Source organism: Acinonyx jubatus, chromosome B2, assembly GCF_027475565.1.
Source record: "Acinonyx jubatus isolate Ajub_Pintada_27869175 chromosome B2, VMU_Ajub_asm_v1.0, whole genome shotgun sequence".
Classification (NCBI taxonomy): Eukaryota; Metazoa; Chordata; class Mammalia; order Carnivora; family Felidae; genus Acinonyx; species Acinonyx jubatus.
The window spans coordinates 105,136,271-105,155,025 of record NC_069385.1 but is presented as its reverse complement, the minus strand read 5'-3'; positions in this window follow the sequence as shown (position 1 = coordinate 105,155,025).

Here is an 18,755-nt window from a genome sequence, read left to right as displayed (position 1 = left end):
ATTTCTACTCAATTCCTACTGATAGATTTCATTTGTTATTACTAACAGTGAGACTCATATCACTATATACATTGGAATCATGCTTTGAGCCTATGGTAAAGCAGATTTCATCAAGACCTTTATAATAAAGGTTTTACATGTGCTTGATGATTATTAAATGCATACGTCCAGCAGATTTGCCCTCTCTTAAATTTCAGTTCCTCGTTTCAACTGAATGTTCAGACTCTGGTATTGGAAAGACCAGCTACCAACCCCAATGTTGCATAAATCAACTTATTATCTTCCCCAGACAAAATACCACTTCCTCTGGATTCCCCATTTTTTCCCCTATTTCGTTAAATAAAGCCTTTTTCTAGTCCCTCAGGCTCAGCATTATGTTTAATTGACTCCTCAAAATATTTTCATGATTTAATAGATTTTGGTTTTGTAAGACCATCCTACAGAAATGTTCCTTTTTTGGCATCCAGTCTTTAATCCTTGCAGGTGCCAACAGTGGGACTGTGGTTCCTGGCTATGGAGTTCAGTCCAAATGGTCAGCTTTACCCAAGTGACTGATAATTGAAAGTCAGTCTTTTGTGTATATGTTCGTTAGTCACACTAAGAAATGAGAAAGTAATAAATGAGAGCAAAATGGAGGGTAAAGAAAATATGTAACAGTAGAAATGATTTTTTTTCACAAGTGATGTCAAAATAATAAAAGTAATATAAAAGAAAATCCAATAATTATCAATTACTGCTGCACCTGTGTTCTTCCTCAACTAGATCAAATAGAAAACACAGTAATTTCAGCATATTAATCAATGTGTTTACCCTGGTCTGTGGACCAGCTGCTATATCAGAATCATTAGAGATCTTTTTATTTTAGTTTACTTGGTTTTGTTTTGCCCTTTACTATTTAAAAATTATTTAGTTATGGGTGCACCTGGGTGGCTCAGGTGGTTCAGCGTCTGACTCTTGATGTTAGCTCAGGTCATAATCTCACAGTTTGTGGGTTCCAGCCCCCAAACCGGCTCTGTGCTGGCAGTGCAGAGCCTGCTTGGGATTCTCTCTCTCTGCCCCTCCCTCTCTCTCTCTCTCTCTCAATACAAATAAACTTTAAAAAAATTATTTAGTTTTGAAAAACCAATACATGTGCCAAGTAAGTACCAATTTCATTAGTTACAAAGGACACACAGTGAAAAAACAGTGTCTCTCCCATCCCAGCCTCCAACCACTCCATCCACTGTACTGATGTCTTACATTTCCTTCCAGAAACATACCATGAGTGCTCCTAGCAGATATCTTGGTTAATCTGTTCAATATCCATTCTTAACCTCTTGCTATTATGCCTTCCTGTGTGGCAGAATCTGGAAGACTAAAAATAAATCGCCCAGACTCCATGATAATCAGAGTTCCTGATGTGATTTAGGTTCCTCTAGTCAGGTGCACTTGCATGGCACTTGATTTTGAAACGGAGCTAAGTGAGGAGAGAGGGCAAGAGGCATCCATTTTGTTGGTGTGAATAATGGCAGAAGCCACCCAAGTCAGCAGGGTAGCACTGGACTTCCAATTTAGCAGAGGCAGCTTTCTGATGGTAGCGGAGGTGATGCTGCCTTTACAGACAACAGCCTTACCCACAGCCTCCAGATTCCATGTATATACACCTGACTATATCAGTGTTGTCAGCTCTCTGGTAACCTAGCTTTGCACTGTTGTTCTTTCGAAATGACTCCAGGAAGCTTAGCTGAAATCCAGTTAGTTATTTGACCACCAGTTCTGAGGCCATTGAAATAGATTCTTTTCTGCTTAAGCTAGCTAATCTCTGCAATTGAATCTTGGCCTATAAAATGTATACAAATGTTTATACTAAAGTTGAGAGAATAATGGCTTTCCCAAATATTCATGTGCTAATCCTTGGAGCCTGTGAATATGCTACATTAAATAGCCGGGGGGAAAATTAAGATGGAATTAATGTGGCTAATCAACTGATTTTAAAATAGGGAGAGTATCCTAGGTTATTCAGGTGGGCCCAGTGTAATTACAAGGATCCTTAAAAGTGGAGGAGAGGTGCAGAAGGAGTCAGTCAGAGGAAGATATGACTATTGAAAAATGATTGGAAAGATGCAAAGTTGCTGGCCTTGAGGACAGAGAAAGGAACTGCAAGTCAAGAAGTCCTAGGTGGCTTCTAGAAGCTGAAAAATGCAATGGACTATATTGAGTATAAAAAATAAATATTGAGAAGGAGTTTGGAAAGAACATTAAATCCTTGTTGTGCTGTAATTGTTTGCAAGATTTTAAATAACAATAGAAAAAAGAAAATAGAAATTATGTTTCCTCTAATTGCATTTTTTTTTTTTGGTAGAAGTGTTGGGAATGTTGGCATTCACTGCATTAAAGAAAATAAGTCTTATGAAGTATATTTAATTTCTAGTAATTTCTTTCCAATTAAATGATCTGTCAAGAAAAAAATTTCTTGTTTGGGAATTCTGTTCATGGTGTAATGAGAAATGAAAGGCAGGATATCAATTGTACCATTTCAATATTTCATGGAGAAGAAAAACTTCAAAATCACACACAACATAATCCATATTATCTTCATTTACATAGTAAAGAGTTTCAAGAAAAAAAAAAGAGAGAAACAACCAATTTTCTCTTTAACCAAACAACAGAAAAAGATTTAGAAAGAAGTCTTTGATAATTAAAAGATATAATTATCGTTGACAATTTGTGAATCTATGGAGACACTGCTTTAGTCAATTACCAAAGAATTGGCTTTTATGGATATATCATTTTCAAATTACTCATACAAACTTACCACGGAATAATTATGTATTTTGCCCATCATCAATCTGTTTCCAAGACAGATGCATTTCTTGTTCAACTGGAATCATAATTTTTATTAAAATAATTTTTTTTAAATTTATTTTAGAGAAAGAGAGCAAGACAGCAAATGTGAGCTGGGGAGAGGGGCAGAGGGACAGAGAGAGAATCTTAATCAGGCTCTGTGCTTACTGCCTAGCCCAAAGCGGGGCTTGATCCCACAACCCCGGGATCATGACCTGCGTGGAAACCAAGAGTCGATCGCTCAACCGACTGAGCCAACCAGGTGCCCCACAGAATAATAATTTTTAAAGAAAAGGAAAAGTTCAGATTTGTTTGTTTATGCTATTATTTCAATTTATATGGCTATATGCAGCTTTGATCATGAGTTCTGATGAAGATTGATTTTTAATCGTTGCAATGTAGTCAAAATATGTGTCTGGCATATGTTTAATGCTCAGTCAGACTTGGGAACTACATGTTTACTGAATATTTACATGTACCAGGTCCTGGCTAAACCAGCAGTAGAAAGACAAACATCTGCACAGAGTTATACATAACGATTTACTAACAACTATGTTCACTAACCTAGGGCTTGTTTTTTATATTGACTCACTTTTTCTTGCAGGGGCAAGGCCCTTCTGAAATTTTAAATGTTTAAAACAGATTATATTCTGAGGGTGAGTAATCAGGGTGAGAGGGAGTGTTTCTCACAATTTTATATTAAAACATTAAGCACAGGTATAGATAGATCAGAGTACAGAAATTGATCGAGTAGATACAGGATTAAGTATATGATAAAGGTTGCATTTCAAATCTGTAGGAGAAATCCGGATTACTGTTCTCAAACATTATGAATAGCTAGTCATTGAAGCGAAAACAAATCTTAATTCCAATATCACTCTATCCACCTTAAATCAAACCCAAATATTTCAGCTTAAGTGAAAAAGTGATATTATACTGACTAGAGCTTTTACAGTTTATGAAAATTCAGCAAGCTGTACATTTATGACATAAATAGTTCTGTGATTATATATTATTTATCAATAAACATTTTAAAACTGGGTTAAATGATAGAATATTTTTATGAGTTTGGAGGAGAAAAGACCTTTCAACTGTAACATAAAACTCAAAAGGTCATTAGAAAGAAGTCAATAAGTTTAACTACATACAAATTTAAACCTTCTGAATGGCATGACAACACTGTCAAAAGTAAACAAACAAACACATCAAGCTGGAAAAACATCTGTTTACACCCTTGTACAGACTCTGTCAAAGCAGGATCCAATCAGCAAAGAGATCTCTAAATATCTGAAACATAGAGAATCTAATATAGGAATGGTTTTCATTGCTGATGAAGGAGGCGAAAAGCCAAAAAGAGGATGCACCTCAGAGGTTACCAAGAGGAAAATGGAAGATGTGGTACTCCCAGAGCCCAGAACCTAAGGTCAACTAGCTGAAACCAAAACCATGCGGGCCTCTCTGGTGGAGACAGAAGCCAGAGGGATATACTGAATGCTGGATATACTATTTGACCAAGGAGCTAGGGGTGGATTATCCCTTCTTCTGGACCCCTGTGTTAGTCTCTGCTGCTATAACAAATCAACCCAGATTATGTGGTTTAAAACAAGAAATATTTATTATTTTACAGTCTGGCATTCAGATGTCTGAAACAGGCCTCAGAAGGCTAAAAAGATGTCAGCAGGCTGCACTTCTTTATGGAGGCTCTAGAGGAGTAACTGTTTCCTTGGTTTTTCCAGCTTCTGGAGGCTACCTGCCTTGGGTCAGGGCCTCTTCCTTCCTCTTCAAAGACAACAATGACTGGTTAAGCCCTCCTACTGCCATCTTTCTGGTTCTTGAACTTCCAACACCCTCTTCTATTTTTAAGGATCCTTGTGATCATATAGGCCCCACCTGGATAACCCAGGATGCTCTCTTTATTTTAAGGTCAGCTGATTTGCAAACATAATGCCGTCTGCAACCCAATTCCCTCTTGCCATGTAACATAACATGTTCTTCTAGGGATTACAACCTAGGTGTCTTGGAGGGGCCATTATTCTGCCTTTCACACCTTCCAATCTTCTACCAGGGCCTCTCATTGTCCAAACTCAGCTAAAAGCCAAATGGGAGAGCAGTGTGCATGGGTCAGTGCCTCATATCTCTCTACCACCCCATACATACCAATGGGAAAAGGAGAAATGGATCTAAGAGCAAATAGATACCAGAAAAATTACTAATATTCCTGGGGGTGGGGGTAGAGTTCTTAGAAATCAATGAGAAAATGATTAATAACAAAAATAGAAAAATAAACCAAGGATATGGCTTTGTGAGTTGGCAATTTTTAGACAAAGAAATAAAAGTAGTCAATCTACAAAGATTCTCAGCCTCCTTGATATAAATTCAAACGTTAGGGATCAATATTTCTCCTACCATGTGGACTAAATTGAAAAGATTTTTAACACTCAGTTTTGGTGGCTGTATAAACTGTTGAAAATGAGTAATTGGTACAACATTTTTAGGTGGCTTTTGATCTAGAAATTCCACCTCTATGAAAAGTTTCACACAAGTATGCAAAAGCATTATGTATAAAGATGTTCACTGAGGCGGTATTTATGGTACCAAAAAATAAAACAACCTGGAAATAATCCAGAAAACCATTAACATAAACTTGGTTATGGTCAGGAAAGAAATGGAATATACCATTTGAAGCAATGACTTGATAGGGAAATAAATACATTGGCATGGGACTCTGCCTATTGATGGAATGAAAAAGCACAATTGCCGAGCAATATGTGTAGCATAATTATAAGCCGTTTACATGTAGGAACATGAACAAAAATTCCAGCTAATACAAACCAAACTGTTATAGTGGTTGCTCTGAAATGTGGGAGTCTTAGGGACTTTCACCTTTCACTTTACACATTGTCGTATTGTTTGAATTTTGTACAATATGTATTTTTTATATAATCAGAAGAGGCGCATAAAAATGTGGATATGATTACATATGAATTTAAAATAGGCCAATTTAAAAATTTATATTGGATTATTCATTTTCAATTTATTCATCCTGTGTCCTGGTTAAAACATTCTCCTTTCAACATGAATGAATGGATGAATGAATGAATGAATGAATGAATATGAGAGCTTCCCTCTCAGGCCTCTTACCGTCTGACATTTCTGTCAATAAATTTGTTTAGAGAGTTCCTCTTTCTCAGGGTCTTCCCCCCACAAAGGAAACCATCCCCATGTGCTTTCAATTCCTGTCTCTACAAAGTGTCTACACTTTGTTCTACAAAGTTCCTACAAAGGAACCATGAAGTTCCTTTCCCTTTTATTTTTATTTAAATAATATTCTAATAGACCCATCAAAAACTAACAGTCATTTGGGGAAGAGAGATCTGAATGTGGGCTTCCATTAGAAATGGGAATTCCTGGGGTGCCTGGGTGGCTCAGTCAGTGAAGCATCTGGCTTCAGCTCAGTTCATGATCTCACAGTGGGTGAGTTTGAACCCCGTATCAGGCTCTGTGCTGAGAGCTCAGAGCCTGGAGCCTGCTTGGGATTCTGTGTCTCCCTCTCCCTCTGCCCTTCTGCTCAAGCTTTGTCTTTCTCTCTTTCGAAAATAAACATTTAAAAAAAAAAAAAAAAAGGAATTCCTACAAGGCTGTTGTCTATTGGCATAATATCCTGTCCCTGGGTTTCGTCTTTTAACAAAACCCTGTTGCGTGGTGATCACATCTTTCTGCTTTCTAAATGTTTTATTTGTTTAATCGGATTCTGAAACATTGAGCCTGTCTCCAAATTCTGGGTTCTTGTTTCTAATCTCATTTGAGGTAAAACCGCACTCAGGTAGTGAATGACTAACTTCCAAGTCAGCAGGTCATGACTTTTTTTGCCCACAACCTTGTAGTGTTGTTAACAGACCGGTTTTCTTCATGCTTTGTACACTCTTCAGGGGTGAGAGGTAAGGTTTGAAGAACACAGTGGTGAACCTCTGATGGAAAGAGAGCGTGTGCGCATGCGTACAAGCACAACTACGTGTCTCCACAGGGGCTGATGAAACCCAGACTTCACCTTTAGGAGTGGCTGCTTTGGGGTGGACTATGGAATAGATAAGACTCTTCCAGCATTTCTCTCCCACTGTCAGCATTTATTTCCCTACCCTCTCCCACTCCGTAATTACTAGAAAAAATTACAACCTTGTAATGAAGAGGATGTACTTCTTCAGGTTTTTTGAGATAACATTTCTAAGAAATTCAGGTATGTAAAAATTAACTTAAAACTATTTCTTCATTGTTTATCGGGCTGTCTTCACTAAAAAGAGATAAGGGACCACTGAGTTAAGCAGATATCTTAAGTAATCACATCTTGGCTAATCATCTCCAGGAAGAGTTTGTTGCAGAGTGGTGAATAACTCATTTATAAGACAGCATTCATAAGAAGGAAAATCTGATCTAATCACCAAAGTAGTAATTCCTTGATTTGAAATTTCAAAGACACAGAGACATAATTTCACAGTGTCTTTCTATTGTTAAATTTAGGACATAATTATCGAGTACCTCCTGTGTGTTAATGGCTGGCAAGACTGCAGAACATAGGGAGGACATAGTTCCAGTCGTCAAGGACATCACCATGGTAACATGAAATGAAAGTTGCATGATATTAGCTATATTACAAAAGAAAGCACACCAAACATCCTAGGAGGAGTATAAGGAGAATGTTTATGAAGAAGGGGAGTACACTTTTAAGAAACGAGTCATGTAGCAGGTGGCACATGAGAAGTAATACAGATGATTTGTATCGTGTACTTGGGAAATGCAGCTTCCTTCCTTACACCATAAGTTCCACGATGGTAGGAACCATGACTCTTTCATCACTTCTCTATGCCCATCTATACAAGCACCTTGTTCAGTACTTCGCACAGAGTAGGTCTTCAATGAATGCTTAAAGGCGGGGAAAGAAATTGACATCAAGTGTGTACTCTGTGCCTTTCCTGGTTGATCTATACAACAGATCTTTGAAGAAAGGTTCCTTTATATACTCCTCCTACCTCTTTCTCTCTTCCCTTCTCCTTTTTAAACATTATTTTATTTATTTATTTAAAGTAGGCTCCCTGCCCAACATAGGGCTTGAACTCATGACCCTGGGATCAAGAGTTAGATGCTCTACTGACTGAGCAAGCCAGCTGCCCCATCTTTGCTCCTGCTCTTAAACAAAAGAAGAAATCATAGCTCAAGGAACAAATGGCCTTGAGATAAGTTAGAACATTAGCTATGGCGTTAGCACTGTGTTCAAGCACAGGCTCTGCCACTTAATACTTATGTGAACTTAGACAAGGTAATTACTGGCCTTAGTTTCCTGCTCTTTAAAATGGGGATGATGATACTATGACTTATAGCCTTGCAATGAAGATCACATCAGATGAGATATATGAAGTGTGTAGGTCATTGCCCAAGACTTAAAATGGTCAGATGGTGTTAGCTCTTATTAATGTTGCTATTGTTGCTAACATTGTGAAACAAGAAATATTACCTACTTCACTGATGTATTTTAAGGAACACGTTCAGATTATGTGCTATTAATGTGTAAAAAACTGTTAAAATAGTCTCGATAAGGTACAAGATTATTCTGTGAAGATATTTAATGGTGAAGGAGGGTTAGGAGGTCAAGGAGGCTACATATGTAGGGTTTACTAGACCAGGCAGACTGGACTGACAATCTGAACAGTGTTAAAGAGTTAGAAGAGATATGGTATAAGATAGAGGAAAAGGGTGGGAAAGGAAGAATGGAAAAAGGAGGAAGACAGTGTCTAGGAAACTAAAGGTGGGGAAAAGATAGGCCAAATATAAAATTATGGAGGGTCCAAATCAGAGACGTGACCGTCAAGAGAATAAAAGGGGACAGGGTCCACGTTGAAGACAAATCTCTTCTGTAAAGTAGGTAGACAGTGTGTGTGCAGCTCATTTAGAATGACTAGGTTCCCTGGTTGTAAACTGGAGGTATTAGTACAAGCCTAAGTATTGTACTATGTTTCACTCGAACTTGCCCTCAGATACTTAAGTAGATGCGAGGAAGGGCAATGCTGGGTGAGGAGATGTGGGCGGGTGGACAAGGAGATTGAGAAGAGCTGCTTTGAGCCATGTATAGAATGTAGTGTGGTGGGGGAGTGGCGAGACCTGGCCCAGAAACCAGCAGAACAGAATGTGAGTGGGGCGCCTGGGTGGCTCAGTCGGTGGAGCGTCCAACTTCGGCTCAGGTCATGATCTCGTGGTCCATGAGTTCAAGCTCTGTATCAGGCTCTGTGCTGGCAGCTCAGAGCCTGGAGCCTGCTTCCGATTCTGTGTCTCCCTCTCTCTCTGCCCCTCCCCGCTCATGCTCTGTCTCTGTCAAAAATAAATTAACGTTAAAAAAAATTAAAAAAAAAAAAGAACAGAATGTGAGCTTTCAGGAACATGCCAAGAAGAACGTCTTGGTTAATGAGCTTCTTTTGCTTTGGCAGGCATTTTAATTCTGGGCATCAAAATAATATCAGAACGGGTGGTTTAAGACTTCCAATGTCAGAGGGGACATGCCCTGCATTGTCATCTGGACAATTAAGGAAGTTATAAGGGATTTGAAATAAAATTTCCACTTCTTTTGGAGCCTGGGTGGCTCAGTTGGTTGAGTGTCCGACTCTTGATTTCGGCTTAGGTCATGATCTCATGGTTTGTGAGATCAAGCCCCACATCAGGCTCTGTGCTGACAGCACGGAGCCTGCTTGGGATTGTCTCTCTCTCACTCTCTCTCTCTGTCCCTCCCCTGCTCATGCACGCACTTTCTCTCTCTCTCTCTCTCCCAGAATAAAGAAACGTTAAAAAAAAATTAAAAAGAAATCCACTTCTTGTTTCAGAAACAATTCCTCACTGGGTAAGCAGAAACACAGAAATGTAACAATTTGTTGAGTGTCTTTTAGTGTCACAGTAGGCCAGATGCAGGAGTGGTAATGCCCAAGGGATAATAAATACAGACAGAACCCTCTGATGAGAGTGCCCTTGGGTTACTACTAAACAAACAAACAACTTTTCTGTCATTTATACAAATTCACAAGGGAAGAAAACACAGATGACTAATATTTTTGTTTTCAGATAGGCTACCTTGTGGTAGAGTAACTTGTGATGTGTACGAATGTCACCTTCTGCTTATTGGGCAACAGTTCATTTGTATTTACTGCTTAAAATTTGCAAAGTGATATAAGTAAGAATATTGCAAATATATTACTAATGTGAGAATGTGCTCCATTCACTGGTCTGTGCCATTTTTTTGTGCAGATTTTCTGCCATCAGGTGGATTTTACTTAAATAAGCATATGTTCAAAACAGTTAAGCTTATCTTAGACTTTAGCTGGAAATCAGATTTCTTAATGGCAGAGTTTGTGTTTGCTGTGTTGCATCTCTCACAGTGCCCAGAACACAGTGCCTTGTATATGAACTTAGACGTTTTTTATGTTAGAAAAAAAAAAAACAACAACACACAATTGATTGAGGGTAGTGGGTGCTTAATCAATGCTTATTGAATCAAAATTTATATCTAATTTTTTGGGATGGGTCCATTTTTATGCATGACTGTGAATGTGACTGATAAAGGCATCCCAGGGTTTCAGTTCTACATCTGCCTGTTGTCCTGGCTGTCTGAATCCTCTTGCTTGTCCTTCTCACCAGCCAATTTCAATGTACCCCTTGGGGCTCCTCCAAAATTCCTCTTTGAGGGCAGGGACTATGTTTTCTATCTCTATATTTATGACAGAGCAGGTGCTGATCTATCTTGGGTGATCAGCAAACGTTTGTTGAGTTGAATGAACGAGTACTCATGACTTGAAATTCTTGATGTAATATTGTGTGTATAACTGAATTACCTGATATTTGAAAAAAGCAAATATATTTGTCATTGGGACTACCTAAAACATCTGGCCCCTCAGAAGAGACGAGCTTTAACATTTTTGAAAAATAATGCTTCTTGAAAGAGACTGTGTTTGAGAGCCTATGAGGTTCTATGGCTCACCTATTATACACCAGCTCTGTGATGACACTACTGTCTGAATAAAGCGTGAATAACATTATTAAAAAGGTAATTTCAGTTGGCAAAGTGTTGAGTCATTTGGATGGGCTCATCATGTATTAAATTGAATTTCTTCTTAGTGTGCAATAATGAAAAGTGTTTAGAGTGATCATATGTGTGAGCACATCCCCGAAATTGCTAGCAAAGTAGCAGGATTTTGTTGCAAGCTGATGGGTCACCAGTTTGAGCAGGGAGATTTTCCAGCTTCAATGACCTCATAATATAGGCATTGTGTTTGAGATTATTATTTCCTGCAATTGTTTTCTAAAGAATAATTTTAAAAATTCAGATTATACATTGATGCAATTTGTGCGTAAGTATACAGTAAACTAGCTAAGTCAAAATAAGAGAACAATAAGAAAACTGGCCAGGAAATCTAGTAAGTACTGTGGAACTAGAAAAAAGAAACAAACAAAATTAGTTGCCTGTAAGTTTTGAGCTAAATGAATGTTTTTAAAAATAACACAATCGAGTTGATATTTAATTTAAGTTCCTTCAGAATAATTTTCCTGCTTAGAACAGTTTTTACCAGAAGGAAAGATGGTAGGTGATTTTTTTCAATATATATATCTTCTGATAAATTCCTAAAAAAAAATAGGTAAAAATGATTGCGGTTTAGTGAATTTGGTTGATCTGGAGTTATGTCATTTTCACAGGGATTATAATATTTTCTTTGATGCCAGATCAATACCTTCAGTAGGGAGCAGAAAAAGAGAAAGTGATGGTTGGAGTGGTATTAGTCCATTTGTCTGGGAATACAAAGAAGGGTGAAGACAGATGGATAGAGAAAACCTAATTTATTATAAGGTAACAATAAAGAAAACAAATGCAAAAAGATGTTTGTTTTTCGGTGAAAGGTATTTGAGGTCAGATCTGAATACAGGGTAGTATGAGATTATCTTTTCACCATATTTTCTACCATCCCATTAAGAATGATTGCTGAGGAAAGCAAGGCTTTGAACTGAGTAGAGTGCTGGCTATATGAAAATGTACAAAATGTAGTGCCATACTTTGAAGTCTCATTGGGGAAGTCAGACTCACAAGATGGAAAGACCGCCATGGAGTAATTAATAGCAAACATTTGCTTAATACTTAAACGTTTAGAACATAGTTTTATGTACCATTTTGTAAATTTAAAAAATTAATTTGTAGATTTCATTCTTCTTTTGGGACTTTCTCTGGCTTTACCTTTGGAAGATGGCAATAACTCTGGGATTGTGATTTACTTCAATGTTCTCAACCTTTCTTACGGCTACTGTTCCCTGATCCTTCTAACTTCTTTTAGGATCCAGTACCCCAACATTACCTCAATGGGAGGTATGCAAAGTGCATACCTCTGAATATGCAAAGTGATTTTCTTATTCCGATTTTCAAAATTGTAAAGTACCTGGTTTATTATGGAAATAAAACAGATCCTGAAATTTCTATGATAGAATTGACTGTAAATGTGTTTATCTTGATGTCAGATCACGTGACCTGACTTCTAGTTAAGAAAATCAGGTCACCGTATCTACTTGTGGTCTCCTTATCAATCATTTAGACACTGAAGCATTTAACTGACTTCTAACTTTTCTGTTATATATATTCTGAAATTATACCTTCAAAGGTATCCTTATTGTCAAATCCAGTGGTCTTCTTTCCTCCTTCTCTTTGTTTTCTTTAACCTCTCTTTAGTTCTACACATTGGTCTTTCTTCTTGAAATGTCTGGGATCCTAGAGACCTAGGGATTTAGTTCTCTTCCTTTGTTTCGTATTTTCCTTTGTCTCCTTTCATGAATCCTCTTTTGCCTCTCAATAGGCTCATTCTTTCAAATTTTTAAATCATTTAATTTCTTATGGGCAGCTGGAGACACACAGGTTTCTCTAAACTCAGGAATAGTCTGTTTGCATATCCACCAGCATCCCTTACTTCTATGACTCCTCCAGGCTGAAATTACTGCCTTCCTCCAAGATTTAGTTCCATTTGTACTGGCTTCCAGAAGTTGGCCTTGCCTATGGTAATTTATTTTCCTTTCAATTCTCAGGCATTTTCACCTTCACTACCTCATACTTTCAAAAAACTACGTGTCCATGTCTTACTTCCTAGTTAGCATGCAAAATCTTTAAGGATAAGGGCTGTACATCAGCTTTTGTTTGTTTGTTTGCTTGGTAGGGGACAAGGAACATAATACTCCACAAATATTTGTTGAAGGAGGGGATCAAGACAGTGGAGTAGGAAGGTCCTGAGCTTACCTCCTCCCATAGACACACCAAAACTGACAAATACGTATAGGACAGCAATCTCTGAGGATGAACTAACTGAAGGCTAACAGAACAGACCTTACACAAGTGAGGATATAAAGCAAAAACCACACTGAGATGGGCAGAAGAGGTGGAGACGCAGTCCAGTCAGGACCCACAGCCTGTGACCCACAGCAGTGACCCACAAGTGGAGGGATATCATAACCATGGAGGCCTTGAGGAACAAGGGGTCCAAATCCCACATTGGGCTCCTCAGCTCAGAGAACCTGCACTGGGGAGACAAGCACCCCGAATGGCTTTGCAAACCAGCAGGGCTTAGGTCTGCAGAGTCAGAGGGCGGCAGGAAACTGAGACTTTGTTCTTAAAGAGCCCACATACAATCTCACTCACTCTGAGTTCCAGTGCAATGGCGACAGTTTGAAAAGCCCCTGGGTATCATGTGAAGGAGAGCCATTGACTAATTTTAAGGCATGTGCTGGAGAGGCAGGGATCTGTTAGAACATTCTTCAGAGACGGAAGGATTGGTGGGCACCATTTTCTTGTCACTTCCCTTCCACCCAGCTGGCTCAGCACTGGTGAGTGCCATTTCTGACACTGTCCACCTCTTGTGCTAGCACCAGCGTTTTCCTACAGACTCACCTTACCCGACCTGTCCAACCCAGCTCAGCACTCCTCCCAAGTGGCACGCCACCCTCCCTAGCAGCTCTCAAGCAGCTCCTCTTGCCCCACCACACCTTGTGGGAGGTCCTGGCCAGCATCAGTGGTCCCTCCAAGTGCCCCCATACCGGGGGGCCCAGGCTTGCACACTAGCGTGCCTTCAACAGTCACAACTGGACCTTGTAGCCAGCCACAGTGGAGGCCGGCCCTGCCCTCCAGCAGGCCCAGGGGTGTAAAGTTGGGCAGGCGTGCAGGGGACCAAACTCACACAACAGTGTGCCTGTAGCAGCTGCAGCCAGGTATCTTAGCCAGACAGGCTCAGGGCCAGCCGCACTTAATAGCATGTGTGTAGCAGCCCTACCAGGGGCTAGCATACTGTCACAGCAGGGCAAAGCCTCATACAACAGCAAGTCCTCACCAATCGTGATCCAGCCACAATAGGAGGGTGCACGTAGCTCACACAAGAAACACCTTTGGGACACTGGCTCAGTTGGCCAAGAGACTCACTTCAGATTTAAAGTCATACAAAGACTGATAGCAAAGGAATGGAAAAAAATATTTCATGCAAATGGAAATGAAAAGAAAGGTGTGGTAGCAATTCCTATATCAAACAAAGACTGTGACAAGAGACAAAGAAGGGCATAAATAATGATTATATGATTACATATAATAATGATTAATAATGATAAAGAGATTATCCAACAAGAGCATATAACTCTTGTAAATATCTATGCACATAACAAAGGGGACCTAAATACATAAAGCAAACATTAACAGACATAAAGGGAGAAAATGATGGCAATACATTAACAGTAGGGGGTTTTAACACCCACTTACATCAATGGATAGACCATCCAGACAGAAAATCAATATAGGGGCACCTGGTGGCTCAGTCGGTTAAGTGTCTGACTTCAGCTCAGATCATGATCTCATGGCTAGTGAGTTCAAACTCCACATTGGGTTCTATACTGACGGTTCAGAGCCTGGAGCCTGCTTCGGATTCTGTGTCTTCCTCTCTCTGCCCTTGCGCCAGTCATGCTCTGTCTCTCTGTTTCTGTCTCTGTTTATGTCTCTCAAAAAATACAGAAACATTAAAAAAACTAAAAAAAAAAGAAAGAAAATCAATATAGAAACATTGCCTTAGATGACACATTAGACCAGATGGACTTACTAGATACATACAGAGCATTCCATCCAAAACCAGCAGAATACACATTCTTTTCAAGTGCACACAGAACATTCTCTGGGATAGATCACATGTTAGGCCACAGAACAAATCTTAATACATTTAAGAAGATTTAAAATGGATTGAGCATCTTTTCTAACCATAGTAGAATGAAAGTAGAAATCAATTAGAAGAAGAACATGGAAAAAACACAAACTCTTGGAGGCTAAACGACCTTCTACAAAATAATGAATGGGTCAAGGAAGAAATCAAAAAGGGAATAAAAAGATACCTTGAGACAAATGAAAATGGAACCACAACAGCTAAAATCTATGGGACATAACAAAAGCAGCTCTGAGAGGGAAGTTCATAGTGACAAAGGCCTAGCTCAACAAACAAGAAAATTCCCAAATGAACAACTTTATACCTAAAGAAACTAGAAAAAAGGAACAAAACCCTAGTCAGTAGTAGGAAGGAAATAATAAAGGCTAGAGCAGAAGTAAATGAAATAGAGATTAAAAAATACATAAAGAAATCAATGAAAATAAGAGCTGGTTCTTTAACAAAAATAGATAAAATTAATATACCTTTAGTTAGACTCATCAAGAAAAAAGAGAGGGCTAGGGCACCTGGGTGGCTCAGTCAGTTAAGTGTCCAGCTTCAGCTCAGGTCATGATCTCATGGTCTGTGAGTTTGAGCCCCATGTCGGGCTCGGTGCTGACAGCTCAGAGCCTAGAGCCTGCTTTAGAATCCCACAGAGGGATTCTGTGTCTCCCTCTCTCTGCCCTTCCCTGGCTCGCATTCTGTTTCTCTTCTCTCTCTCTCTCTCAAAAATAAATCAACATTAAAAATTAAAAAAAAAAAAGAAAAAAAAAGAAAAAAGAATGCCTAAATAAAGAAAATTGGAAATGAAAGAGGAGAAGTACAACAGATACCACAGAAATACAGGATCATAAGAGACTTCCACAAAAATTACATGTCAACAAATGAAACAACCTAGGAGATATAGATAAATTCCTAGAAACACACAACCTCCCAAGACTGAATTAAAAAGAAGTAGAAAATCTGAACAGACTGATAACTACTAACAAAACTGAATCAGTAAAAAAAAAAAAAGGAAACTCCCAACAAAAAAAAGTCTAGGACCAGATAGCTTAACGGGTGAATTTTACCAAACATTAATAAAGCGTTAATACCTATCCTTCTCAAAGTATTCCAAAAAATAAAGAAGAATGAAGACTTTCAAACTCATTCTATGTGTCCAGCATTATCCTGACACCAAAAACAAACAAAAACTGCAAATGAGAAAACTACAGGCCCATATGTCTGATGAACACAGATGCAAAAGTTGGCAGCAAACAATCTTAAAACTTATATGGAAACACAAAGGTCCTAAAATAAGCAAAGCAGTCTCGAGAAAAAAGAACAAAGCTGGCATTATGACACTTCCAGATTTCTAACTATACTATAAATCTCTAGTAATCAAAACAGTATGTTATCCACACAAAAACAGACCTTTAGATCAATAGAACAGAGAACAGAGGGTCCAGGAATAAACCATGTGTATACAGTCAATTAATCTTTGACTAAGGAGGGAAGAATATACTACTGGGGAAAAGATAGTTTTTTCAATAATAAATGGTGTTGGGAAAAATGGACAAATACACAAAAAGAATGAACCTGGACTACTTTCTTTTTTCTTTTTTTTTCTTTTTTTTTTAATGTTGATTTATTTTTGAGAGAGACAGAGAGAGAGAGAGACAGAGCACAAGTGGGGAAGGGGCAGATAGAGAGGGAGACACAGAATCCGAAGCAGGCTCCAGGCTCTGAGCTGTCAGAGTAGAGCCCGATGCAGGGCTTGAACTCATGAACCATGAGATCATGACCTGAGCCAAAGTCGGACGCTTAACCCACTGAGCCACCCAGGTGCCCCTGAACCTGGACTACTTTCTTATGCCACATACAAAAATAAATTCAAATGGATTAAAGACCTAAATGTTAAGGCTGGAGGACATACAACTCCTAGAACACCCATGCAGCAAGCTCTTGGACACCAGTCTTAGCAATTATCTGTTTAGGATTTATCTCTTCTGGCCAGGGCAACAAAAGCAAACAAATGAGACTGTGCAAAACTAAAAAAAAAAAAATTGCACAGCAAAGAAAACCATCAACATGGTGAAAACTCAACCTGTTGTATGGGAGAAGATATTTACAAATGATGTAATTGATAATGGGTTAATATTCAAAATGTATCAAAGAACAGACACAACTCAATAATAACCAAAAAACCCAACATAATCAAGTAAGAAATGGGCAGAGGACTTAGACATTTCTCCAAAAAACACCAAATACAGATGGCCAACAGGTACATGATGAGATATGCAACATCAGTGACCATTAGGGAGAGGTAAATAAAAACCACAATGAGATTTCACCTTATACCTGTCTTAATGGCTAGTATCAAAAAGAAAAAAGAAGGAAGGAAAGGAAGTAACTTGTGTTAAGGAGGATGTGGAGAAAAAGGACACTTTGTGCACTATTAGTGGAATGCAAAGTGGTATAGCCACTATGGAGAACAGTATGGAGGTTCCTGACAAAAAATTTAAAAACAGAACTACTATGTGATCCAGCAATTCCACTTCTGGGTATTTATCTGAAGAAAACAAAAATACTAATTCGAAAGATATTTTGTCTCTATGTACATTGTAGCATTATTTACAAAAGTCAAGATACAGATACAATCTGTACAACATCTGTTAACACATGAATGAATAAAGAAGATGTGTGTGTGTGTGTATAATATATGTATATACATATATATGTATATATATGTACAATGGGATATTACTCAGCCATAAAAAGAATGAAATCTTACCATCTGTGACAAAATGAATGGACGTAGAGGGTATTATGCTAAGTGAAATAAGTCAGAGAAAGACAAATACTGTATGATTTCACTTACATGTGGAATCTAAAACAAAACAAAACAAAGCAGAGAACAATGTGGTGGTTGCCAGAAGGAAAGAGCTAGGAGGGTGGGTGAAGTAGAGGAGGGGGAATAAAAGGTACAAACTTCCAGTTAAAAAATAAATAAGGGGCACTTGGGTGGCTCAGTCGGGTAAGCGTCCAACTCTTGATTTCAGCTCAGGTCATGATCTCAAAGTTCATGGGTTTCAGTGAGAGCCCAGTTGGGATTCTCCCTCTCTCTCTCTCTCTCTCTCACTCTCACTCTTGCTCTCTCTGCCTCTTCCTGGCTTGCGCATGCACACGTGCACTCTTTCTCAAAATAAATAAATAAACTTAAAAAAAATACACGGGGATGCAATGTACAACATAGAGAATACAGTTAATATTGTAATAACTTTGTATGGTGAGAGATAGTAGCTTAATTTATCCTGGTGTTCACTTAATAATGTATATATGTTGAATCACCAAACTGTACTAATATTATATGGTATATCAATTAGGCTGAACATGTACATCTCATTTAGGTATGCATATTAACATTTTTTTTCTTTTCTCCTTTTCAGCCTCTGATTGTGACTCCGAATTCTTATTACAAAGGTATCATATGCAACATTTTGGGAAGCCAAAAAAAAAAAAAATTGAAGGCAAAAGCAGGTCTGTATGAGATAGAGGGAATAAATATTTAGAAGGTTGCTACTAAGTGACAGACACTGTGCTTTGCAGGATACAGATTTCTTTCAACAGATTCAAGGAACTGAAATTCAGCCAGGTTTAGTTAATTTACCCAAGGTCCCACAAAAAAGTAAAGAACTGTGCTAAGTTTCAGAACCCCAA